At 47.2% G+C, this 17,828-nt stretch overlaps 1 long non-coding RNA gene across 1 annotated transcript in view; it reads right to left on the bottom strand.

Annotated features, from left to right (window-relative positions):
• Positions 1-14,457, bottom strand: part of LOC132434561 (uncharacterized) — a 29,335-nt gene extending 14,878 nt beyond the window's left edge. Inside the window, exon 1 of the long non-coding RNA XR_009521324.1 lies at positions 14,417-14,457. This is a non-coding gene — a long non-coding RNA (uncharacterized lncRNA). The remainder of the gene's footprint in view (positions 1-14,416) is intronic.
• Positions 14,458-17,828: the final 3,371 nt, after the last annotated feature.

The following is a 17,828-nucleotide window of genomic DNA, read 5'->3' as shown; positions in this document are numbered from 1 at the left end:
AATCCTAATCTTTCATGTTGAAAGTCCCAGTTGTTTCTGCTCTGGCCTCCGGAAAGGCTGGTATTCTCTTTTTCTTGAGTTTTCAATACTTTAAATCACTGGTCAGCATCTTCTCTTCTCCCTACTTCCTCTATCCTGCCCCTCCAGTCCTGACCTTTCTCTTCTCCATATTAATCACAACTTTCTTAGTGATATCCTTTTTTCAAAGCCGTGAGACGTTTTAAAAACACTTTTCGAGAACCCCTAATAACTGTAATGAATATCACTTGATTCAGAGCGGGTAAAATACATTATTCAAACAAAAGTCACTTTTGGCAGCAAACGATGCAGAGGTATCCGCCAAAGCCCGGGGGCCTCTCACTAGGAGGGTAATAACTGATCCAGTGTAGACGTGAGTGAAGAAGATGGCACTGTTCACAATTTGCAGCTTTAAAAGCAAGGGCAGGGGCTTCCCTGGTGGCGCAGTGGTTGAGAGTCCGCCTGCCCATGCAGGGGACACGGGTTCGTGCCCCTGTCCGGGAAGATCCCACATGCCGCAGAGCGGCTGGGCCCGTGAGCCATGGCCGCTGAGCCTGCGCGTCCGGAGCCTGTGCTCCGCAACGGGAGAGGCCGCAACAGTGAGAGGCCCGCGTACCGCAAAAAAATAAATAAATAAAAATAAATAAATAAAAGCAAGGGTAAGAGGACAATCTATGGTTAGGGTAAGACTTTTAAGATGTTAGAGTGTGTGAAATCTTCATTTCAGCCTGAGTCTGAAAATATCTCAAGAGGTAAAAATAACTTCCCGGGTGGATGGGACAAAATGACTTTTCAAGGAAAATCTGTGACTCTTCTTCCTTCCCAAGGAAGATTGGGTTCATGGAAATGGTAAAGGAATGGTGTTTGTCCCACAGTAAAGGTGCAGAAGCCAAGGGCAAGATGGGAAATAAGGGCTGGTTCCCTTTGTCTGTGGTGCTCTCCCCACCTACCCACCCCATCCAGGTAGATGCAACTGAGCAGCAACTCCATTTGTGTTACCCTGCAAAACACCCCGCCATCAACCACCCTTATCAACAACTAAAGCCCGGAACACCAACCCCACCCCTCCCAGGCAGAAAAGTAGAACATGGCTATGGCCTGTGGATTTATTCACTTAGCAGCAAATGTTCCTTAAGCTTATCCCCAGTATCCTTCCAGCTCTGGAATGTTCCTCCACATCAACCACCCAAGTCAGAGATGAAAATTCTCTTCATTTAAAATCCATCAGAGGGACTTCCCTGGTGTCCAGTGGTTAAGAATCCACCTTCCAGTGCTGGCGACACGGGCTCAATCCCTGGTCAGGGAACTAAGATCCCACATGCCGCTGGGCAGCTAAGCCCGTGCGCTCTAGAGCCTGCACGCTGCAACTACTGAGCCCTCGCACCACAACTAGAGAGAAGCCTACGCGCTGCAGTGAAGAGCCCGTGTGCTGCAACTAAGACCAGATGCAGCCAAATAAATAAATACAATATTTTTTTAAGAAACAATAAAACCCATCAGAGAAGGTGCCTCTGCTACTTTCCTTGTGTGACATCTTTCCTCTCTCTCCTATAAACCTAACATCACTCCTGGGCAGCTGTAGTCCAAACCCATTTCCTTTTCTTCTTCTGCCTACCCACAGAGCTGGTTATCTCAGCTCCCTTGAACCAATCACTCCCCTCCCCTTTCAGTCCTAGAGACGAGGCCAGAGAGCTGGTTATCCTCCATCCCTAAAGTCTGAATGCTCCTGCACATCCAGGCCCTCTTGAGACACAGAAGCTGGAAAGGAGTCGTCTGGATTCCGTCACTCTACACTCCTCAGAACTGCTTCACCTCCTGGAAAATGAGCATTTCAGAGTTTACTGAGCTCGTGCAGTGTTACCTGTCCAGCTCCAGAGGGAAGATGGCAGGTGGTGAAAGGAAACTAGCTGATACCCATCAGAATCCAAGGCAGATAAAGCAAGGCAGTTTGCCATGCCTCCTAGAGCCTGGCACTCCCTTGAGGGACAAGGGAACTGGATGTCCTGATCATCTCAAGTCATTGCTGCTGCCGCCACCACCCAGACAATAATAACCCCCGAACCACCGGCAGCCCTTTCCATCTGAAAGATCTCAAAGCTCTTAGCTGCCAGGTGCTCATTAAGCCCTCTTGGATGAGGGTTGGCCCGACAGGTCTGAGCCCTTGCTACAGACGGTCAGGGTCAGGGGGTGACTCAGAGAACCTAGGGAGCCAAATGGTACAGAGGACGGGGGCCCACCAGCTTCCTACGCGTGGGAAAATGAGTCTCCTTGGCCCAGGTCTCAGTCCCAACTCCAGAGGAATGAAAAGGAGGCTAGCTCCTCCCCCAGCTGTCTACAAGCCGGGTCATGCAGAATGAAGCCAACACAGAGCACATCTACCCCAAATAGCAGACAGGACTGTTTATACCCCAAGAACTGGTGGGAGGCACAGGGGAGTGGGCATGGGCAAGGGTAGTTTTGGAAGAGAGAAGCAGAAATGAGGGAAACATCTCTTAAAAGAAACACTCCCTGAATCAAGAGGGGCCCTGAAAAGGATGGTTCTGGGAAACTCAAGCCTTTGGCGGGACACTGGGTGGCAAAGCAGGGAAGGGTTAGTCTTCATTTCCCTGGTATCAAAGGAGGTAAAATCCATTTTTCTACAGAAGTGCCCTATACACAAAGCCTGAATTCAGACTTTGAACGGGGAGTTGTCATCCACTGAACTCGACACCCATAATGTGTAGATCAGAATGTGATTTCTGTTTACCACCAATCCTGCTATCCTGCCCCGCTTGAGAGCCTCCACAATACCATGCCAAGAGCTACATGGATCAGGTAACTGAAAACATCCCAACCTGCCTCCTCAGTTCCACAGAGATTACTATACTGAAGTGAATCCAAAATCATTTTGAATGGCTGTTTCTGATACAGACCACAAAACCTGCCTTTAGAAAAATGGACCACAAAGTAATACCATGGACCATTTGGACAATCTCAGAAAATCATATCCTTCACTCGCTCCCTTTTTCTATTACAACTACCACAACAAAAGTTTAAAGGGCTTTTACCTGATGACATATGTGGTTTTGAATAGAGTCAAATCTAATCCAAAAATATACTTCAAAATAATGGCATTTTTGGTAACAATTTGAAAACGCGCAAATGAGCGAGACAGCAAGCCTGTCTTGCCCTCTTGAGATGACCCGAAGCCAAATCACCACGGATTCACCTGGTGGCAACTGTTGGAATTTCAGGCATAAGTACCTTCAAGACAACTGCTTTTAGTGTGCTAACTTTCATACTCCAAAACGAAAAGAGTAGAGGCACTCAGTGGCCTAACCTATGGACTTGGAAGAAGATGACTTCCTGAGCATCAAACTTAAAGAACCAAGGACTCAGGATCTTAACATTCCTTGAGGGAAGGGATGGGGTCAGGTAAGTACCAGCTTGCCTCTGCAAACCAAAGCCCAGAAGACCCCAAGAAATCCAAAGAGCCCCAGACCTGTTGTCCTGTTCCTAAAGGTTTCCATCTCTCCAAAGCTCTGCAGTCAGAATAAATACTAGAAGTATCTTCTGTTTTTATTTAGTATATTCCTCAAGGTCATTTCTGTATTCTTTCGTCCCTAAAAAGGACCTGCCCCCACCCTCCAACCTCAACTCTCCCAAGCAAGAAAAAGGAGAAAGCATCCATTTGCCCAGAAATCAGGGGTTCCCATCCCCAACTTCCAAGAGGTGAGGGAGGCAGGGAAAAGACACTCATTAGCAAGTTGCAGGTGGTGTTACCAGGATGTTATTTATTATTTGGTGGCTGCCAAGGCTTCCCTGAGCCTGCAAAGACAGAGCCATTGCCTCAGGCGCTGCAAAGTCTGAGACAGACAAAAAACACACAACCCAGGCATGAAATCCACCCCACTAAGGAGCTGGGGGCAACCTCAGGGATCAGAGCTACCCTCCTCTCTGGGGAGTCCTCTTCTTCCTGAACATCTTGGGGGAAGTACAAATGTTCAGGGCAGACCCTGGATCAGAGAGGCGAGGGCTGTCCAAAGGAATGAGAGGGGCTCCAAAGAAAGGAGCCCAAGCACAGGTTGAGGCAAGAGGTCTTAGAATGGTGTGAGAGGTAGGAGGAAATGAGGCCAGGGTTACAGGCTGGGACAGCAGGCAGAGGAGTTGGGGTGCAGGCGGGAGGCATTGCTGAATGGATGCGGGAGGCCAAGAGATGTCATCAACTGTTGCATGGAGGAGCTCTGATGCCAGAACTCAAGTTGTGGCAAGAATGGACCGCCAGAGGCACCAAACGATTGGGAGTTTAACCAGAGGCAAAGGGGCTTGGTCATCGGTAATACCTTCTGTGGAGGATGCTATTGCTCCATGGTAACTGGTCCATTCCCAGTACAAAGCAGACCACAAAAGAAAAGGCTAGCATCTGGCATGGTAGGACTCTTCAAGACAACATCTGGCCATGTATCCCTTTGCTGGGAGAAGCCCAACCATCTCAGAGTGGTGAAAGCTGTAAGTGTCACTCATAACCTCTTTCCCTGGGAAAGTCATTTGAGGGCTCACCATCCCCTAAGAGTTCCACCCCCTGGAAACTTTGCTCTATAGTCCATCTTCTTGGTCTGGCCTCACCCGCTGTGCAGAGCTCACTAAAACAAGGGAGCTTGTTAGGAGGTTTAGCAGGGAAGACTGCTCTTGTCTAACCAAAGATAGAACTACTAACTAAAGAAAAGCACTTTCTGACTTTATTTTCTTTTAATATGCAGCTTCAAGAGGAACGTGCATGAAAAGGAGAGGAAAGCTGGGACACCCATCCAGTCAACCCTGGAAATTGATGAGGTGAGAGATGTCAGAACCACACTTGGCTCCCACGCCCGACACACGGCGGCAGAAAACAAGGCCTGGGAGGAGGACAGAAGGGACTTAAAACAGAATGAGTCAGTCATGTCGTGCTTACTCTCAGGAAGTCCTGGGCTCAGGTTAACCTCAGCTCCTCCAACTTTAAAAAATCTCTTTTCGGGACTTCCCTGGTGGCGCAGTGGTTGGGAGTCCGTCTGTCGTTGCAGGGGACACAGGTTCGTGCCCCGGTCCGGGAAGATCCCACGTGCCGCGGAGCGGCTGGGCCCGTGAGCCATGGTCGCTGAGCCTGCGCATCCGGAGCCTGTGCTCCGCAACGGGAGAGGCCACAACAGTGAGAGGCCTGCGTACCGCAAAAAAAAAAAAAAAAACAACTCTTTTCTTCTTATTCGGAAATGGAGAAGAGCGAGCACCCTTCTCCATTTAGGTAATCCAGAAACTGATTATAAAAGCCCCAAGCCAAGTTATCAAATCCCTGAGCCCCTTCTAAACTCAGCATTCCTGAGTATTCTTTGCTGGTCTCTTCCCAAGAATACTAGGCTGCACCAAGTGAGGAACCTGAAGAGAAGAAACCTGCCTGAGTTTATTTATTTCTCTTCTTCAAAACATGTACCCATTACTCAATAACCTTGGATGGCTCGCCCCATAAAAACAACTTAATAGGAGCAAACACTGCAGGACAGCTCTCTCCTGCTATCTGTGCCCAAGCAGAGAGGCCAAGTGCCAGCCTTTTGCTTTAGATTCACTAAAACCACCTGCAACAGGATGGAAACTTCCTAACAGCCTGGTCTAAAATGGCCCTATGAGATGTAAGCCAGGACATCTCTCCTGTAGGGACAATTACGGGGTCACTGCAGACAGCGGGTCTGACCTCCTCCAGTGTGTCCCCAAATAGTAGTGAATGGAAACGTCTTCTGTCCCCAGCTTCCTCCGAACTGTCAAACCCCCTAAATGAGATAAGAAAGAGCCAGGACTATAAGGCAGTATAAATCTCTCTGTAAGTTCCCACGTTCACCCCAAATTGTGAATTCCTATACCCTATGAACCCTGGGAATGGAGAACAACGGCCCAGACAACCCAAAAATGTTTAATAAACTTTCAAAAATCCATTTGGCTCTGAAATGTTTTATACAAAGTTTTTGCACAACACGTATTTAATCTGTATTATTTAAGCAGACATTAGATTGCTCTTCCCTAGCACATGCTTACTTCGAGCTGTGGGAGGGAAGCAAGCCCAATGTCACAAATTCCCTACAAAGATGTCCTAAAATGGAAACTAAATAATTGTTCATATTTAAATGGTCTGTTTCCTACCAAATCCTCACAATCACTGTACACAGAGAAATCCAGAACTACCATGCATCCACCAGGGGGCCAGCCAGTCAGCAATCTTTCCCTACAGCAAACACAGGGGCTGAGGGAAAATGAGATATTATTACTAGTCACTGCAGGCTCTGAGGGCACCAGAGGGTCTACTCTCATATGTTAATGGTGGAATCAATTCTATCCTTCAATTAGTTTTCAATTTGACTAATTTATTGAAGGGGGGGCAAGGCCATCAGGCCAGGCACAGTGGCAAACTTCCTAATAGAAATGTGGGCCTATTAACCTCTAGGATCTCTGAGACTGGTTAGCTTTAAAAGCATAGACTCCATCCTCGTTTTCAAGCTAGATTCTAAGAGAGTCTGTCCTGAGGCAGCAAGATTGGTAAAAGGACGCTCCTGTTCACTCAGTCTTGAATCTTCTCTCCTAGGGGAAGGCAGATCCAATACCCAGAAGGTGAGGGCTGCAGTGTTATTTTAGAAACAAGCCCTCCCTATATCAACGCCACTTACTGTACTGGAAGCCAGTATTAAGTGAACTGCTTGTGTAGTGCATCAAGGGCTTATTGAATATTGATTCCCATTTACGTGACAGCAAAATGGCCTAAGAAATCTTCTCTGGATGCCTCAGCCCCTTGATAAAGAGGGTGTTAGTTTTGTTTTATGAAGCTGGGATCCAGGCCAGTCACATCTTATAGCTCCACTTACTTTTATTTAATAAAAACAAAGGATGGTATGAATGAGGAGGGGCAGTGTGTTGTGTCTTGTTGTTTTTCAAGAGGATTCGATCTGTTAGAAAAGCGAGAGGAACAGGAGTTAGACTTCAGGAAGGATTTAGCCACGTGCCCAAGAAGGGAACAGAGAAATCCTAAAATGAGCAACCCCAAAGGCAGGTGCAGACACTTCTTCCAAGAAAATAACCCTACCTGGGTGAGATAGGGAAGGGATTTTGCTAGCTTGCAAGTCCCATACCAGCAAACGATGGAAGAGACTGTTTTGGCAGCAAGAGCAGAATCATAGAGTCTGTATTTTTTTTTAAGGTTGCTTCTTTTCTTTTTTTTTTAAATGTATTTATTTATTTAGTTATTTGGCTGCATTGGGTCTTTGTTGCTGCATGTGGGCTTTTTCTAGTTGCGACGAGCGGGGTCTACTCTTCATTGCGGTGCACGGGCTTCTCATTACGGCAGCTTCTCTTGTTGCGGAGCACGGGCTCTAGGCACACGGGCTTCAGTAGGTGTGGCACGAGGGCTCAGTAGTTGTAGCACATGGGTTTAGTTGCTCCGTGGCATGTGGGATCTTCCTGGACCATGGCTCGAACCCGTGTCCCCTGCATCAGCAGGTGGGGGAAGCCACCAGGGAAGCCCAAACCTTAGTTCTATTCACCCATTTTTTAAAGTTTTCCCTCCCGGAAAATAAGCTACACTACTTCCATGGAAAGGAACTGACAGCTCCATCTCAGAACAACGTGGGGGTGGGACAGGGGGCATGGAGAACCGGGGTCAGGCTTAGAAGGTGAATCCTCTCTTGGATCCCCACCATCACCCCACTCAACCTCAACTCCTAAGGTTAGACAGTTGACAAAACTTCTCAGTGTGGAAGACCACAGGAGCCACTTCCTCTGGCACCTCTAATTTGATGGGGTACAGAGGCAGAGGGATGCCAAGATTGGAGATGGAGCAACAGAGGGAGGGTGAACAGAGGAGCTGAGGAACGACCACAAATCGGTCAGCCTGCCAAAAGCCACTGACCCCGCTTTAATATCCCAGAGGTTGGAGGCGAGGGTAAAAATCACAGACTCCAGGAAAAACAATCTTTGAAAGAAAATTGCCTGTCTCAGCCAGAGATATATGAAAGTGCTGTTACCGTCAGGGGGAGCGACTGTAAAACTACACCTGGTTATTGCACTGACTGGCTGACACCGTGATGCTTCTGCACTGCAAACAGTTTTGTTTGAAATGAAAAATCCCTGTGGACTTGGGTAAGTAAGGTGGTGCTGGACAAGGTAAGCAGAGAGAGGAGAAGCAAGCAGGGCTGCTCTAGCTTCAGGGTAGAGGCAGATCCGTGATGGCTGGGTTGGGGCTGGGATGACCAGATTGCAGGGAGGAACGGGACGTGGGACCAGGGCTTGGAATTCAAGTCCCACGGTATCAAGGGGCAAGAAGACAGCAGGAAAGTTCTTGCCCCAGGAACCTTATGCCAACTTCCACAAGTGAAGTCTCCATCTCTGTCCCCTGACAGTCTTTGGCTCGCACTTGTGTCCCCCTGCCTTTCCATCTGACTTTCTGACCTTATCTCTCTTCTTTTTTCACTTATCTTTCACTCTTCCCCTCTCCCTTGTCCATCTTTGTATCTTTCACTTTCTCTCTGCTTCTGCCTGGTTTTTACTATCAGGTCCTCTAACTACAACTATTTTTGTGTCTCTGTCTCCATGGCGTCTCTGGCTTTTGTTGTCCCTCCATTTTTCTTACAGTCAACTTCTTGTGTCCATCTATGTGGACATCACTCTTTCTCTCCCTGATTCTCTCTACTCTTCCAAAAAGTGACCAGGGAGTGGAGAAAGGGAATTCTAAAGAAAACTCTTAACTACCTTTTTACTAAGCACTTGCTTAACATTCTTTTATTTAATCCTTACAACTAGTCTGAGAGGTACGTCTTACTAACCCCATTTTACAAGAAAACAAGAGCAAAGAGTCTTAGTAATACAGGCCAGGATTCAAACCCAGCCTGCTGGCTTCAAATATCCAACCCTTAATAATTAATGGGCGGACTTCCCTGGTGGTCCAGTGGTTAAGATTCCATGCTTCCACTGCAGGAGGCGCAGGTTTGATCCCTGCTGGGGAAGTTCTGCGTGCTGTGTGGCGCGCCAAAAAAAAAAAAAAAAATTAAATTAAATTAATGGGCAAGAAAAACCAGACAGAAAATGGCAAGAGGGTAAGTAGATGCCCTGGAGAAAACCATGGAGGCAGGAGCAGGTAAATATTCCAGACCAATCGGTAGGAGCAACTCAGTGTAAATCCTTATCCTGCCTGCCTTCAGGCCTGATGGACCAATGACCAGATCTGTCAAGGAGATCACCAGCTCTGTCCAGATTCAAACCAGAATCACTAGCCCCAAGAGGAGCATCCTCCCCCTAGTCTGGGCCTAGTCTTTCCTAAACCTTTCTAATTGAGCTCTGAAATTCTTTGTGGGAAAAGACTGGCTCCTTTTGGCTTGGGATGGCGCTATCTCCATAGCCAGACATCTGTTCATTTGTTATATGTAGATAACATGATCAGAAGCTATGTTGGATCACAAAATTCTCAGGCTGGAAGACAAGTTTTTTATCTATACCCAATAAATCTCTTTTGTTTTAAAACTACAGTTCTCTCCATGTTCCCCACCCAGCACCTGACACCCTTCCTGTTCACAAAGTTTTCCTTAGCACTCCTGTTATCTTTTCTGCTAGAACTGAATCTCGGTCGCAAGACTTCAGCCATCCAATTCTTGTGTAAGTGATGGCGTCTCCTAGCTCCCAGGAGTGCCTGGCGTGTGCTACGGAGCGTGAGATGGGATCTCTGTTATCTCAGCGTCATTACAAATGGAATAATTGGTCATAAAAATTATGCAGCCTGTTGGAAAAGAAATAACAACACACACACTCATTACACAGATTCCTGAGATAGCTTCTCCCAGCTAAAATTTCATGTTTTCTCCATATCCCAGTCACCACCAATATTCCCCTACTTCCTAGTGCCCAAAACATTGAGTCTCTCCAGAAAGAAGCCCAGGACAGAACACAGACTCAACGCTACAGCCTTGTCAGAAGTTTTGCTCAGCTGAACCAACACAACCTGACTAGAAGTTGAAGTGTTTTTTTAAAATATTCCTGTTACTTCTCTCATAAATCATATCTTAGATACTTTTTTTTTTTTTTTTTTTTTGCGATACGCAGGCCTCTCACTGTTGTGACCTCTCCCATTGCGGAGCACAGGCTTTGGACGCGCAGGCTCAGAGGCCATGGCTCACTGGCCCAGCCGCTCCGCGGCATGTGGGATCTTCCCAGACCGGGGCACGAACCCGCGTCCCCTGCATCGGCAGGCGGACTCTCAACCACTGCACCACCAGGGAAGCCCCTTAGATACTTTCTGAAGTGGAAAGGTAGGATCTCCTTAAATTCTCTCCTCATCAGCCAGTCTGTACTGACATTGGTGTGAAGTGAGATCCAAAGAAAGGAGATGCCGATCCTTGCCAGCAGGGAAACTTCAGCCTGATGGGGGAAATGGGCATGTTTAGGACACAGAAATACTGAACCCAAAGCTAGAGCAGGGGTTCTGAGGTCCCAGAGCTGGTATAAAATACAAGAGGGAGATATCCTGGTAACAGACGTAATGACCAACCCCATGCCACCCCCCAGAGAAGGGAGAAGTGAGGGCTGTTATTATTTATTCTGAATGCCTGAAATACTGGAAACTATCTATATTCTGAAAGGCCTGGGATACACCCTCCCGCCCTGGTCCTGACTACCAGGCCCCAGTGCCTCACCCTGCCACTTCCAGGCACGCATAACACTCAAGGATTAAATTATAGCAAGTGGTAAAATTCAAAGAGCACTGCTCCAAAAGATAAATGCTTTTTAAAAATTTTTGTATTAGAGTATAGTTGATTTACAACACTGCATTAGTTTCTGCTGTACAGCAAAGTGGATCATTTATACGTCTACATATATCCACTCTTTTTTAGATTCTTTTCCCATATAGGTCATTACAGAGTATTGAGAACAGTTCCCTGTGCTCTACAGTAGGCCTTTATTAGTTATCTGTTTTATATGCAGTAGTGTGTATTTGCAATCCCAGTCTCCCAGTTTATCCCTCCTCCCTCCCCTGCTTTCCCCCCTGGTAACCATAAGTTTGTTTTCTACATCTGTGACTCTATTTCTGTCTTATAAATAAGTTCATTTGTACCATTCTTTTAGATTCCACATATAAGCAATATCATACGATATTTGTCTTTCTCTGTCTGACTTATTTCACTCAGTATGACAATCTCTAGGTCCATTCATGTTGCTGCAAATGGCATTATTTCATTCTTTTTTATGGCTGAGTGATATTCCTGTGTGTGTGTGTGTGTGTGTGTGTGTGTGTGTGTATACTGCATATTCTTTTTTTTGAATGTTTTTATATTTCTTTCCTAAATGACATTTGTTTATGCCATTCTCTTTTTATTTATTTAATTTTGGCTGCATTGGGTCTTCGTTGCTGCACGTGGGCTTTCTCTAGTTGCGGCAAGCGGGGGCTACTTCGTTGTGGTGTGCAGGCTTCTCATTGCGGTGGCTTCTCTTTGTTGCAGAGCACGGGTTCTAGGTGCTTGGGCTTCAGTAGTTGTGGCATGCGGGATTAGTTGCTCCACAGCATGTGGGATCTGCCAGGACCAGGGATTGAACCTGTGTCCCCTGCATTGGCAGATGGATTCTTCACCACTGTGCCACCAGGGAAGTCCTATTTTTTCTTTTTCTTTTTTTTAATTTACTTTATGAACAGAAATATACTTCACAAAAACCCCATGAAATATCTATCTGTATCCATAGAGTTACATATAAGCACTTTCCTACTTACTTAAGTAAATAAATTTAAATACAATTATACTACATATTCTTTATCCATTCCTCTCTGTCGATGGGATAAATGCTTTTGGAGATGACAAGAGATACAGATGAGGTCTTTTGCTCAGGCTGTGATCTGAAGGCCTCTGCTCTCGAAATCACCACTAGGAAAAGACTGAAAACACATTTCTCCACCAATGGAGCAACATTCAGAGACCCGGGGGCCCAGAAAAACATCAGAAAGACTCAGAGTAATCTCTTCCCATGACTCTGGGGGAACACTTCTCATTTACATTGTTTTCTCACTCAGCAGACCACCTCTTCTTCCCGGTTGACCCCAAACTCCTTTGCTCTCTAGTTACTCCATAATTCCACTCAAGACTTAAAAAGCAGCAAGGCCAGTAGTTCCCGGCATCCTCTTCTGGAGATGACCAAGGAGGGCAAGGCACTGGCCTAAAGAATTTCACACTCCCACCTTAGCCTGTGCTTCCAGACATCACAGTTCTCCTATACCCGGATCCAGGAGAGCAGGGGCAGATGTTAACTACTCTCTCTGATTCCCAAAGGGAGAGGAAACAAAGAAAGAGGGAGGCTGGCTACAAGCCAAGCAGACTCAGAGACTGGCTCCTAGTTTTCCCAGCTGTGGACTCAAATCCTTGGAGTCAGAGTAGAGAGCGAGACAAGCCGATTGCTATGTGAAGAACAGGTTTGACTCCCACACCCTGCCTCCGCTCTCCGGCCTCTCCTCCCTCCCTCTCTGTAGCGTGCGGAGGAAGGGGGGCAATTACAGCTCCTCAGCCATTCCCAGCCACAGTCAACCCTCCTACAAAATATGAATCAGCACCAGCCAGTGGAGACCAGTGGAGACAGAAACCAGGAGGTTATTTTGAGACCTATAAGTTCTGCTTCTCCTTAGGACTTCAGTGACAAATGTCTGCTTGGGGACAAAGTGCTTAATTCTGGGGCAAACACCATCAGTCGACCTCCAAGTGAAGTTTAGGGAGCTTGACCCCGTTCTGCACAACTGCGAGACAGGCTGGGAGGTCCCCACGCCTTCCCCTCAAGAACATTGACTCCTGTGCCCTCTCAGCTTCAGAGAGACGGTTCCCAGCTTTCTGGGCAACTCTGATAGAAACTCATAAATTCAAAGAACATGAAATATCCTTTTTCCCCCTCTTCAAAATGTCCACACAGTTTGAATCTAGTCTAGAGGTGTTACTTAGGTAGCTCTTACCCATGCCCACCTACAAGGTAAATTATGCGATAACCCCTCCTTCAGTTGTGCTTCTCTCACTTTAATATACCTGTCAGTAATGTTGGAAGCCTGTTCAAATGCAGATTCTGATTCCATAGGTCTGGGGTGGAGCCTGAGATTCTGCATTTCTAGCAAGCTCCAGAGTGAGGCTAATGCCACTGGACCCCAGGCCACACTGTGAGTATCGAGGATCTAGGATAGAGTACATGAACCCAGGAGGGATTTCAGTGAGAGGCTCCTGACTTGCGGTTGCCTCAGTCTGAGAGGAAACTAAAACAGAGAAAAAGGCAAGAACAAGATCAGAGCAGCCAGGCAGAAGGCTGCAGAGTTCGGGAGGGGTGGGGTGTGCATTAAAGGCTGGGACATCTCAGGACATCAGGGAGGATGTCCGAAAGCAGAAAGTATGCAACAGAATATGAAAGTAAGGGCCAACTGCACGAGGAGAAGGGAGAAGGGGCAACACGTGCACAGGATCAGGTGGGAAAGAAGGACCCTCGCACAAGGGCATGGACCCAGGACTGCCTCTCAGAGCAGGACTCTGAGCCAGGAAATGATAGGAGCTCACTGGAGGGAGTCCGTGGGGGCCAGTGGGGAAGGGTCTAGAAATTCAGCCTGAGGAGCTTAAATTTAACAGAAGAAATAGAGCCTCTGTGGTCAGAACGGTGCTTTAAGAAGCTAGGTCAAACGGTAGTGGAGGCATGCCTGGGGCTGGGGGCAGGGAGAGGGGGAGTTAGCGTTTAATGGGCACGGAGTTTCAATTTGAAAAGGTGAAAGAGTTCTGGCGGTGGATGGCGGTGATGGTTGCGCCACAATGTGAATGTACTTAATGCCACCGAACTGCACACCTAAAAATGGGTTAAATGGTCAATTTTATGTTATATATATTTTACCACAATAAAAAAAAATCATGGTGGAGGCAGAGGCCATAAGAAGATTGCAACACTATGTAAATATGACTAAAACTCTAAATATGACTAATATCCAAGCCCATCCCAGGCTGAGGGGATGCTGGAAAATGGGTCTCCTAAAGTCAAAATGAAATCTGGAACTCTCTCAACCCCAAACCCTACTCCCCCTCCACTTTACCCTCCTGCCATAATACAAGATGCTTATGTTCTTAAGGATTTGAAAGAAAAACAACCACGTTACAAATGGGTTTCTGTTGCACCTCTGAGCTCGACCTGCTCATCTTGAGTCACTAGGAGCTGCTCCACGGGCCGTGCACGGATCTCCTTGCTCAGCAGCCAGCAGATGAAAGAACAGGCCAACAATGAGGAAAGGCCAGCTCTTAAAATGCCCAGGCTCAGAGTCCTGGGGATCACTCAGCTGTTTTCTGGCTCCTCAAGGCAATTAGGGAGAAAACAGATGAGCTGAACTGGTAGAGAATAAAAACAAATTGTGAAAAGAACCTACCAGCGATCCAAGTTGGAAACCTTCTCAAGAGGAAAATAGTGGCCATCCTCAGAGGCCAGAGGAGCAAAGAGACAGCTCTGTCTACAGTCAGAGGCATGGACATGTTTGGGCTAGAGAAGGCGCTGCACACTACAGCGTGCCAGCACGCTGTGTAAATGTTTCTACCAGGCGTGGGCTGTGAAGTGGGCTTGTCAGGAAATAAAGGATGAGCCTCAAGCCAGACAACTGGAAGAAATCCCTGACAGGATCATGGGCTTGAGGGGGTGTTGAGGAGGGAGTTTGGGAAACCAAACACGTTTCTTCAGGTCAGAGTGGAGGCAAGTAGAGAAGAAAGGAAACCTTAGAAAAGTGAGGCAGTTGCCCTGAAACCCATTATGCTGACCCATCCAATGGGGAAACGCCAGAGCGATACCCCATTGCAACCCATCCATCAGGGTGAGCTCAGACAGCAAGGGTTCCAGGGAGCTGGGAAGATCCCGGGATCCAGGCGATTTCTCTGCCCCTGAGCAGCTTCTGCCCCTGCTTTCTGCCTCCACCCTCTGTAGGTAATGGGGTGAATCCAGCACCTGCTCTGAAGTCATTAACAGGAACAGAGCTTGATGATATTTCCTGACTCAGGGCAGCCTAGTCAGACTCTTAATTTCTCTTTGGAAATCCATCATCTGGGATCAAAGCATCACTACCACTCTCCCATGTAATCCTCGGGCTCCTCCCAGATCATCATAGAAATTCCCCGGTCTCCAGCTATAACGCCAAGGAACTGCATCATGATTGGAGTGGGGGATGGGAGGGGGAGTTGTTGGATTTCTCCTATTACTTATGTCCTCATGCCTAAGTGGTTAAGGGCTCCTTTCTGAAGTCAGCCCTCAGTCCCTATTACTACAACGAAAAGCATTTGTTTTCTTCAAGAAAAAAACTTTAAAGGGACATTGGCTGTCATTGGCAAGAAGGACCAAAGAACTGCCATCTACTAATGCGTAAATACAACAAAGGCTAAAGGTTGATGTAATTGATAATTATTTCAAATTCCCTTTTTAGCTATACTAGTTATAGGAGAAAAGGTCTCTCCTCCATTTCCACTGAGAAGTTAGGAGGGAGTCATGATCTAACATTCACAAAGTTTTTAGAGAACTGTTACACCCATCATTTCAACCAATCTTCACAAACATCCCAGGATATGGGAAAGTAGGTATTATTATTACAATGCTCATTTTAAAATATTTATTTATTTATTGAATACTGAAGGACAGGGAATGATCTTAACTGCAGGAGTAACTAAAGTTATAGGCATTGAGAACTTACCATCTGTAGGAATTATCAAACATTAGAATGCAGTACTGGGACTTCCCTGGTGGTCCAGTGGGTAAGACTCAGCGCTCCCAATGCAGGGAGTCCGGGTTCGATCCCTGGTCTGAGAACTAGATCCCGAATGCATGCCACAACTAAAGATCCCACATGCCACAATGAAGATCCCTCATGACGCAAGTAAGACTCGGTGCAGCCAAAAATTAAATAAATAAATATTAAAAAAAAAAAAAGAATGCGGAACTAAGGGATAGGAGTCGTCAATACAACTTGCCACAGCTACTGTGGAAAAAGATGGCCAAGGGGCTTCGCTTGTCACATTACAAAAAAATTGCTCAAGCACTTTGTGCTTCCTCAAATTGCTCAGAGCCCGTGTGCCCCTCAGAGCTAACCAGAAGGCCTGGCACTTACCAGGTACTCAGTAAGTATTTGGTGAAGGAATGGGGAGGGAGAGAGGGAAAAGGAGGGTAGGCAGGGCTGAGGGACATAGGGAGACAAGGACAGGCTGAGAGGAAGCTTGGGGAAGGAGACAAGAGCTAAGCGGGGAGGGGGGGGAAAGCCCAGGAGCTACCATATATTGCAGGAGGAGAAACAGGCTTTGGGGGGCACAGGAGCAAGAGAACTAGGGGCCACCAGGATACCAGTGGAACCAGATGGGAGCAGGGTCACAGGGAAAAAAGCAGGGCATGGGGAAATTTCTGTGCAAGAGGCACAGTTGGTGCCTCCTATTGGAGAAGTACCTTCTCGGGGATCCTGTAAGTCAGGGACTGTGTTATGTGCTAAGGATAGGGTGGCTAAGAAGAACGGAGTACAGGACAGACAAGCAGGAGACATATTTTTTCAGCAAATATCCCACAGCAAATCTGCAAGGATGGAGGAGCCGGCTTTGGGAGCTGCCCTACTCTGAAGTCACTAGACAAGTCGGGCTGGTGGAAGGAATTTGGGGAGCACATAGAAGCTCCTGTGCCTAAGACATGATCCCATTATGCTGGGCATCTGGGTACCCACTTCAACTCAGAGCTGATTACAAAGTGGGTATGACTGGGGCAACAGTCAGGGGACTCTGGGACAGGAAGCAGGGTGGAATCTTCAATATGCTAGGTGTCTTTCGGTGAGTCACTCAAGCTCTCTGGCCCTCGCTGGGAAAATGGATAGAACGTTCCTGTACAAGGAAATGTCCTTGTACAGCCAGGACTTTTACCATATCCAGGTCTTACACATTTGACACTTGAGCCAGAGAAGCAATGGCTTCTTTTTTTTTGGCTGCGTTGGGTCTTCGTTGCTGCGCGCGGGCTTTCTCTAGCTGCAGCGAGCTGGGGCTACTCTTCATTGCGATGAGCGGGCTTCTCATTGCGGTGGCTTCTCTTGTTGCAGAGCATGGTCTCTAGGCACGCGGGCTTCAGTAACTGTGGCACGTGGGCTTAGTTGCTCCACGGCATGTGGGATCTTCCCGGACCAGGGCTCGAACCCGTGTCCCCTGCATTGGCAGGTGTATTCTTAACCACTGCGCCACCAGGGAAGCCCCCAGAAGCAATAGCTTCTTCACTGGCCTTATGTACCCACTCCCCATCATCAACTTCTTCTCCCCTGATTTAATGTCCTGTGCTCAACACCAGACAGACTACATTGAGACTCCTTGAAGAGCTGGAGAGACACAGTGTGTGAGAAATAGGTTCCTATTGCTGCGAGGAAGTTTTCAGGAAGGACCATTGGACTGTGGGTACCCAAATTAGTCTCTGGTTTCAGAGAAGAGGCTCATCTCTCTACACTCAGATAAGGATGGCACCGCTCGAAGGATTCCCCAAAACCCCAGACCACCCCACTGGTAAGAAGGGATTGTGGCTTCTGCTGCATCTTTCCATCCACAGAATTCCTGAATGTACTTAGAAATATCAGAGTAGATACTTCAATTAATTTTGGAACTAGACTCTCCCCCATCAAAGACCCTTACTCTCACCCACCTCCCCATCCCAGATCTTGATTCTTTTGAGGAGATGAAAAGGTAGCAGTTCTCCCTTACAGCATCTCCTGACCTGATGCAGGAATCAGAATAGAAATGAATATTTAGGCCATCACCATGGAAACCGGCAGTCTCCACGGTTCCCCC

Source organism: Delphinus delphis, chromosome 11 (genome assembly GCF_949987515.2).
Source record: "Delphinus delphis chromosome 11, mDelDel1.2, whole genome shotgun sequence".
NCBI lineage: Eukaryota > Metazoa > Chordata > Mammalia > Artiodactyla > Delphinidae > Delphinus > Delphinus delphis.
The sequence above is the reverse complement of the archived record's forward strand: the minus strand, read 5'-3'. Positions and strand labels throughout refer to the sequence as shown.